The sequence below is a fragment of the Coptis chinensis genome, chromosome 1 (assembly GCF_015680905.1).
Source record: "Coptis chinensis isolate HL-2020 chromosome 1, ASM1568090v1, whole genome shotgun sequence".
Lineage (NCBI taxonomy): Eukaryota > Viridiplantae > Streptophyta > Magnoliopsida > Ranunculales > Ranunculaceae > Coptis > Coptis chinensis.
Genome location: NC_141456.1, coordinates 17,788,647 through 17,798,648, shown reverse-complemented (window position 1 = coordinate 17,798,648; position 10,002 = coordinate 17,788,647). Strand labels below are relative to the sequence as shown.

The 10,002-nt window shown below is 35.8% G+C and overlaps 1 long non-coding RNA gene across 1 annotated transcript; it reads right to left on the bottom strand.

Annotated features, from left to right (window-relative positions):
- Positions 1-7,928: 7,928 nt before the first annotated feature.
- LOC147522628 (uncharacterized) lies at positions 7,929-9,314 on the bottom strand. Its single transcript, XR_015195486.1, has 2 exons — positions 9,198-9,314; positions 7,929-8,260 (listed from the first exon to the last, which is right to left on the bottom strand). It is a non-coding gene; the product is annotated as an uncharacterized LOC147522628 (long non-coding RNA).
- Positions 9,315-10,002: the final 688 nt, after the last annotated feature.

The following is a 10,002-nucleotide window of genomic DNA, read 5'->3' as shown; positions in this document are numbered from 1 at the left end:
GAGGTGGTTTTGTGGTGTACAAATTGTTTTTATATTATAATCTTTGGCAACTATACTTTAGTATTGGTTTTTGCCATTTTCAACAGCAAAAGCTCGTCATTATTGAGAATTAATGACACATTCGGCAACAATTTATAAGTGTAGGCCATTCTGAGAATTTAAAGCCGTTGGAAAAAAATTGGCTATATTGACCATTTTGAGTTGTCGAGATAGTTGTCAGTATTTGCGAAAGAAATTAGTTGTTGGCAACTCTGATGACTTTAAACCATTGAAATATCTTGTTTAAGCCAACAATTTTGGGTCATCACGCTAATTGTTGGAATTCTTGATAAGCCTTAGTTGTCGTTCTGGGTCATGGTTGCAAATAGTCGCATAGGTGTCACGGATGTGGAAGCATTGCCAACGGTTGTAGTGACAATTTTAACCCGTAAATGATGCATTTGTGACACCACCTTCGCCAACGACTTTTCTGACAGCCATAATTATCACGAAAGCCTTTTAGTGACAACTTTTAGCCATTGAATTATATCGAATTTTTGGTGGTTTCAAGAGCCTCTTGATAGTACATAGGTTCTCCACCGTCAGATATTAAAATATACATATGTGGTGGATACCTGGTTGAAGCTTGTCTCTCTCTGTCGGACCTCTTTACCCCATCTTCTTGTGGCTCAGGAGGATGCACTTCATCTTGCTCAGGTGGTGGTTCATGCACTTCATCTGCATCTTCTATATCAATAGGTTCTATCTCATCATGAGCAATAGGATCATTATCATAAGCTTCAAACCCATGGTTCTCTACATTCTCAATGCCTTCTGCACGTTCTACAGTAGGAATTTCTGGTTCTGAATCAACAAGATCATTAGTGAAAGCTTCTAGCTTCTCACCATCCTCAAAGTCTGCTATGGTTTGGTCTTCCAAGAACACAACATCTCGACTTCAGATTACCTTCTTGTTAATCGGATTATAAAATTTGTAGCCAAACTTCTCATCCCCATAACCCAGAAAAATGTACTGCTTGGCTTTGTCATCAAGCTTGGATCTCTCATCCTTGGGATTATGAATAAATGCCCTGCACCCAAATACCCTCAAGTGTCCATAATCAACATCTTTGCCTAACCATACTCTCTCTGGATAATCACTATTCAGAGGCTTCGAAAGCGATAGGTTGATCACATGTACGGCTGTGCACATTGTTTTTACCCAGTAACTTCTAGGTAACTTAGAGTGAGACAACATGCATCTCATCCTCTCTACAATGGTCTAGTTCATCCTCTCAGCTATATCATTGTGTTGCAGAGTCTTGGGAATGATTTGCTCATGTCGAATCCCAGGACTCTTGCAATACTCTTCAAATGGCCCAATGTACTCACCCCCATTATCTGAGCGAATACACTTCAAAGGCTTCCCTGTCTTTCTTTCCACCATGTTATGGAAAGTCTTGAACACGCCAAATACTTTATCCTTGGTCTTCAGACTATATGCCCATATCTTTCTTGATACATCATCAATGAAAGTCAAAAAGTACAAAGCTCCCCCGTGAGACTTTACTTTCATAGGACCACATAAGTCTGTGTGTACTAGCTCAAGGACATTGTTCTTTCTGTGAGAGGAGAATCTTTGGAAAGACACCCTATGTTGTTTTCCTACCAAACAGTGAGTACATCTATTTAGATGCGTACATTTGATGTTTGGCAAGACCTTTTGCTTGGCAAGAACTTCCATACCTTTTTCTCCCATATGACCCAGTCTCTTATGTCATAGTTCGGAGGAAGCTTCTTCTTGTGCCGCATTCAACTATGTTTTATACAAACTAGCATGTGTCTTGTAAAGCGAGCAAGTTTTCTTCCTTTTGGCTACTACAATGGAACCTCTGCTCAATTTCCATACCCCGTTACCAAACGAGTTTTGAAAGTCATCATCATCTAACTTTCCAACGGAAATTAGGCTTAGTCGAATGTCAGGGACATGTCTTACATCCTTGAGTGTCAAGGTGTAGCCGACATTGGTTTCTATATGAACATCCCCAATGCCTAGCTATAATCTTTGAGACTCCACTGTTATCCATCTTTACCTCACCAAATTCACCACAGCTGTAGGTAGTGAAGAATCTCCTGTGCGGTGTGACGTGATAGGATGCTCCTGTATCTATCACCCACTCTGTATCCTGACATGAGGTACTAACACATCACTCACCACAATCTGACACAATTCCCACTAGATCATCATCGACTAGTGCAGTAGTATCTCTGCCTGTGTTTCTGATCCTATTTACCATGTCTTCATAAACACAGTTATTTTTCTCATCCTTCTTCAGTGTTCTACACTCATACTTGAAGTGACCCTTGGTGGCACAATAGTAACATTGTCTCTCTACCTTAGGAGTTCTAGCTTCACCTCTAGATTTGTTTCTGTCATCACCTGTAGAATGAGATAGTTTTCTGCTCTTACCTCTCCCCCGCTTCTCTGTGACAAGGATCTCTGAGTGAGAGGAGCTGCTTTGTGAACCCCTTCTTGTCTCCTCATTCAACAATGCCCCGATAGCCATCTCCATGGAAATGATTCCATCATTAGCGGCTCCGTTAAGAGAAACTGCTAACGACTCCGAATTTTCGGGTAAAGAGTTTAATAGGAACAAAGCCTCAACTTCGTCACCCATATTAATCTTCATCAAGTGCAACTGATTGATGGTATTCTATAATTCATTAAGATGCTAAGACATTGAAGAACCTTCTTTGTACTTCGTGTTAGCAAACTTCTTAATGAGCAGTACCTTGTTTTCGGCCGACTTCCTCTCATAGAAGTCTTTGAGTTTCTTCCACAAACCAAAAGCAATAGTCTCTTGGGATACATGGTGGAAGAGACTGTCGTCAATCCACTGTCGAATATACCCAATTGCTTTTCTGTCAAGCTTGGTCCATTCAGCCGCCACTATTGCATCTGGTTTTACTCCTTCATTCTCAATGGGTTGTGTCAAGTCCTTACAATAAAGCAAGTCTTCCATCTTGATTTTCCAAATATTGTAGTTAGCTCTATTCAGACTAGTCATGCGAGTGTTTACAGAATGGTCCATCTCTACAAGTTATTTCAACTCAAACCTCCTCTCAGGAATTTCATCAAACACCTTCTGGGCAAGATTTGGATAACAACTTTGTTGGGCTTAATCCAACCTGGCTTCGATACCACTTGTTGGGGAAAACAATACTAATCGATCTCTACTAAAATAATTTGCACTTGGACAAACTACTATTTTAGACAAAAAATCTAAACTTTCACTACAACCAACAGCAAACCCAACCTTCCAAGCAATCAACAACTATCACAAACAAGTAATAATAATGCAAAGAAAGTAAAGCATACCACAACACAAGATGTAACGTGGTTCGGCCAATGATGTCTACTTCCATAAGAACTAATCTTTAATTTTATAAGTATGGGAATGAAGATTACAATCACTCCTCTCAAGTCTCTCCACCTTACTAGATCACTCATTTCTTCCTTACAAGTTTTTCTCTTTGCAAGAGTTTTCTCTCAAAATTGGGTTTCTATTCAAGACTTGGTTTTTCAAAACCTAACTTCTGTTTTTATACTAAACTTGCAATTTTGCGGTTACTATAGAAATAGAAACTTACAAATTTAGGCATGAGCGTGAGCGCACTCTCGGTAAGGCAAAATCGAGCTCGTGCGCACTCTCTTATTTTCCTCAAAGTCAAAAGTCAAATAACTTTGTTTCGTCAGAGGCTGAAAAAAAAAACCTATATTCTTTTTCATGGCAAGAGCACGGGCGCACCTTGATCATGACCAATCTAAGCACGTGCGCGCTCAGACTTCTTCACACGAACAATACTGTTTTTTTCCTTCATCCTAATCCTTATGTGAGAGATAACTCAACATATTCTGAATTCTACACAAACACAACGGTCATAGTACAAATAGTTACCCAAAAAACAAGTAGTACAAAGGAAAGTAGAATTCCACATTGCAGAACGAGTCCGACTAAATATCTGCCCTCGTCGTACCATGTGTCCGCAAATTCAACCTTTACAATAACGCGAGATCAACCCCGCATAATACCTAGCCAGTACTATTATCCTAGACTTGTGATCAAAACTTCAAAACAATACTACTAAGAGAGGTACTATAAGGGACTACTACTAATCTAGGTAAATAATATCACATCCCATGAGACTTTAATTTCATAGAAATAGAAATTGATTCCTTCTTATGTCAGATGTCATGATTAAGAGAGGTAGATGACTTGTGATACTAAACTTGGAATCCATCTTGTCTAAAAGTCACTGCAATAGAGAAGGACCAATTAAAGGTTTCAAATGCACTAACACAAGATAAGTTTTCATCGAAGTGTAAGCCAACTAATGAGGCATTTTCTCAAGTAATGTCCTTAAGAGGAACAAGGCATTTAAGCATCTACTTTGAATGTGAAAGCCAATGAAATAAATAACAACCATCCAGCAAAAGATGCTATGCTTTTTCTTTCATCTGATGCACTTAAATAGGGGCATGGTCGCTATCAAAGAGTTCATATAAACGACACTTTGAGTTAGTGATTAAAGTTGATTCCATTGGTTAGGCGAAATTTACGGACCCCATGTTCCTATTCTTTGTCATTTGAAGAAGACATAAAGCTATGAAATTAAATTCTCCTTATAAAGAGTAAATAGTGTAATACAGTGATTAAATCTGTGCGTGGAGATAAGACATTGATTTCTTCTTTCTCATTGTTTCGAATTGCTGGTGGTGGTGATGTTTACCTAACAGTTTTGTGGAATTATGGCATTTACTGGTCTATATTAATCATTCTCTAGTCTTACATGGCTTCCTTATGAACATGCACGTTCTCAATCTGGAGCAATAAATTGCGATTTCTAAATAATTTAATTTCTTGTCTTTGTAGTTTGTAGTCCAAAATCACTCCAAATGTCCAATATTACTTGTATTGCGCTATTTTGTCAAAGTCAATTATCAATTTATCATGCTATTTTCAAATGAAGAAAAGTTTGATCACAACTCTGAATTAGAATCAACAGCCATTTATTGGATGAACACTGAAAATAAAACCAAGGTAGTTCTGTTTCCGTTTTTCACCATATAAAAGAACAAATAAATTACCAATTTAACAATGTTTTAAAACTGAGTGTTTCTTGATATGCAATGCCAGATTTTTCCAATGGTTTATGTAATCTTAGAGTGTTGATATATAACTTTCTCTTCTCCTTTTTCGGTTGAAATGTTGGATGTGTGCATTAGTATAGAATTCACTGGGAATATTTTTTGACATTTTTCTAAAAAAAACACATAAAATGTAGCCTTTTCTCACTCTGACTAGGTAGCCATTTACATACGTGAACGTCATTATCAATAAATACTATCCAAACGATAAATCAACTTACCTTGGTCAAAAGTTCTGGCTGTTTAATTTCATTTTATGCTAAGCTCATGATCATAGTACTAAATGTCAAATATAGTTGGTAGACAATCGACATATTTGTTTACAACTCTATTTCAAGTAATTAAACACCCATTTTAAGCCTACTCCTAGACTCCAAGTGCTAATCATGACTCAGAGCAATATTTTTCCTGTCATGTAAAACATCCAAGAACTTCACGTATGGGGACACCCTTAAATCGAACAAAAGTACAAAAGATAAACTGACAATCATAGTACTAAATGAACAAAATTACAATATTTTTCATTTTAAGTTATGCTCTTATTCAAGGCAATGTAATTTCTAACGTGAACTTAAAATTGGAGTGTTGGAAACGGGCCCACGGTCCAGAGGCTGGGCAGCCACCGAGCCACGCCGCCTGGTTGAAACCAACAAAGTTCCCAATAAAGGGCCCTTGAACTCGAAAACTCGTGCGACTACAGGAGTACACTAAATCACCTGATCGAGCTCCATTTCTTCGCACTCAAATTACGAAATGTAAAACCCTGTTTTCATCATTTTCTAATGGTCAGGTGGTAGCTAGCTAGCCTTTTTTGTAGTTTCCATACCAACACGGTAAATGAATAAAGATTGAAACAGATCTCTTCAAGGTAGTTAAAAGTGAATGAATGGATTGGTTTTAGGAGTGTGAAAGATGTTGTGAGTTGTGACAATGCACCATTAGATTGCGTGCTAATTAACTCTACGTCTCTCTTTCATTTAGAACCCTACAAGTCAACATATGAGATTAGCAAGATAGGGAAGTTTTATGTGCTTTTCTTGATAAGAACGTTTCTAGTTAAGTTTAATGTTATTTTTTCAGTGTTGTGATTTTGTATTTGTGTTGAGATTAGTTATATACACCTTTCTCACCATCCAATAATACTTCACATGATGACACGTTTTTAGATAAGAAGTTGACACATGGTGGGTACTTATTGGCAGACGAAATGCCTTGGTTTTGGGGGATTATTTTAAGATGTTAGTGCACGCCAGAATCTTTTGGGGTTGGATGGTGGAGTTGCTTTGTGTTTAATTAATTAACTTTATTCCTTGAAACTATGTCGAGGTAGATGATGTGTGCACATGCATTTCTTATACACTTATTCGCCTTAAATTTGACAAAGATTAACCACCATTTCGATTGGTTATGAAAAATCTTGTCTAACAAATTATAAAGGGACATTTCATTTGTTGTGGTGATCCAATAAGGAGATCTTTTTTATAAAGAGATGAGTATATCATGTTTTTATTGATTTGGTTTTAGCTAATAATTAGATTACTTTTCTGACAGGTATAAGATGAATTTTCAAATCACAACCAAAATTCGAAATATGATTGCGAGCTCACAAAACCCTTTTCTTTTCTTTTTTGGTATGTAAAGCACAAAACACTTTTCATATGACAGTTTCTACAAAATAGTTGTAATCTATTAACAAACAACACAGTTGTTTCTCTGCTATACATAGCGCAGATTCAGCATTCTTTTTCTTCGAATAGTGAAAACCATATCTCCGGCCTTTGATTGTTAGCCCTGTTATAATAAAAACTACGCCTCTTTTCTGTGGAGACGAAAAACTTCATATTTTATTTGGTGACCTTAAAGTCTTGAACTACTTTCACATATACTTGTATGCGAAATGCAACTTGTGATCCTTGAAAGATAGTTGACTTCTTTAGGAGCAATTGGTCAACCTTGTGTCCTATTAGGAAAGGTTAACCGTTTCATGATTTAACAGTTGGTCGGAAAAATCTAAAGAAAACGTTTAACCTCACTTAGAAAAGACTCATAAGTCATATAAGATAGTCTTGGTGACAAAAGTATATGACTAAGTAGAGACCACGTGCGTTTATACTTAGTGTTTTGCTTGATATTGCATGTGAAGGAACTAGTGGATAATTACCAGCAATCAATCGCAGACACCTATTAATAACCTTCAGTCCTTCACCCAAAGGTTAACAACGCCAGTTAAATAACTCTTAAATTATTTACAGAATAAGTTGCAGTGGTAGGCTTGTAATATGTGTGAATTTTTCAAAAGTTCAAGGTTTTACTAGCAAAACTTCAAGAGTTCGTACATCGGAAAATTCAGTAACTCCATTTACAAGACAGACCTATACATGTCATTGTACTTACTACATGTTTTTTTTTAAAGATGGTTCCACCTTCCAATTGTCATTGGGAGTCATACTATATTTGAGTGTAACAGTGGATAAGATGGTTTCAAAATACAAACTATTCTAAATGGCACTAAGTTGGCCGTTTTCAATTTTTAGTATGGCTCCAAGAAATCGCCAAGATAGCAATAAGATCAAATTGGTGAAACTTAATGCCTAAGTACACATTGATTGGAACACATCCACTAAGTCATTTTGGCACAAATGAACTTTCATTTGAAAACAACTCCTCTGGCCATGTTCAACATTCTACAGAAGGAAAAAAATGCATATATCTAAAAGATAACCATCTACGAAGTCAATGATTCCAAACTCATTCACTCTTTCATTTCTCTTCTAACATTTTTTTCTTTTTCAACAAACAATTTAAAAATGTAAACATTCTGTAATGAAAACAGAAATGAGGCGGCCGTTAAAAAGTTCAGAAACTTTACGAAAACTCCAATTAAATTCTACCACGTGCGCCGACATATGACTCGCATTCCTAAGCCGATGTCTGTACTCCTCGAGATACACAAAAAAGAAAAGCCTCCACTTACTTACACACACGGCTCACATTAGAATGAGCGCTGCCCACATGCGCCGCGAAACAGAAGTTCTCTTTGGTCTTTTGGTACTTTTTAACGGCGTCAAGTCGCTGTGGACAAAAAGTGATAATACAGAAAACAAACTCCAGTTAATTAATCGTACGAAACAGTTTCATATTCTCACGATATATTTAGGTTTTAGGATTTTAGTTCTCGTGATATTTTAGTACGTCAAACAAATAACAGTCTAACAGAAGATCAGAACTTTTTTCTAAAAGAAGCAACTGACTGTGTCACAACCGTACGATGTGTGATTAACTATAAAAGAACCGAGTGCAGCTGGACCACCATTTTTATACGACAGTGTGGCTCAAATTTGTCAATTTTCTGTCGCAACCCAATGAAACTTTGCAGTGTCTGACTTCTTGTGCAAATATATAAGGTACCATAGAACAAAGTATCGCGATAGGGGAATATATCCAACCCCCAAATCTCGATATATATCTACGAAATATCACTATCTGTGTCGATATTTGATATGGTGACATCTGTAAAAATCCACGATATATCGTACAATATCGACAATAAATCCAAAATTTCGTAGATACTCCTATTAAATAATCAATAATAAAAGGGAAATATTTAAGGTCTACATCCAAAGATTCAAGAATGATTTATTTGAGAACAAAAAATCTGTTACTGTTTTTTGAGTTTTCCTTTTTTATTTTCAATAATAGATCTGTTATAAATTGAAACAAAATATTCTTGATTTGGTTATTTAATTTTCTTTAGATTAATTCATAAAATGAACTAAACAAAAAACACTTAGAAGAAGGAAACTTGGATTTACTGATTATTTTTTATAATTGGCATTCTCTATATGCATATGCAAAGATTATATTTGATTGCCACTAAATTAAAATGATTTTCAAGAAGAATGGTTGGAAAAATAAAAACAAAAAAGAGTTTAATTATATCCAAAAAAAAAGGCAACAAGAGAGATGAGATTGAGAATATGGAGTTCAAGATTAATTAAAAAACTCAAACCTCTCTTTTTAGTTCTTTCTCCCTAAAAAGCTCTAAGAGATTGGCAAATTTTGCATATTTCAACTCTTTTTTGAGCATGTTGAAGAAGGCAGCCATTGTTTTTGTATTGAAGAAAAGTCAAAATGAGAGAGAAGAATAAAAGATAGTATATATACCACGATATTTAGAAAATATTGATATATCGGTAAAATATCATGATATTTTAGGATATATCGAGAATATTTGCAATTTTCCGATAGAAAATATCAAACCCATATCATGGATATTATCATATCCTTCTCTGAAATGTCAATATATATCGCGATATTTTGTAGTACATCAAAAATATATATTGGAGAGTGTTAGATCACATGGTCATGATCGTTCGATCGAACCAATATCTGTCAATACCTCTAACGGTAAGAGGTTGAGACTTGGAAGCAGGAAAATGTGCATTAGGGGAACACATAATATTTATCGTTTTCGTGGGAGATCTAAACGCAAAAACAATTAGCGGGGAGAAAAATAATCAACTACCAAGCAAGCGCACAAACACTTCCGCGTTAAGCTGACATATCCAGCAATATTGCACTTGAACTACATAAAAACAAAAATACAATTTTGCTCAAATATTATAAGACTCAAATTATTCGCAATCAATGTTGTTCAGTATTGTATAAAAAGGTGAGATGCATTATTGTTCAAACTTGAAACTCACCAAAAAAGAAAATAATTATTTTCAAGGTAGACAACTTGTTTTCTAATTTTTTTTTTTTTTTTTAATCTAATTATCCATTTGCCTATAGGGTTGATCGCAAGATACCTA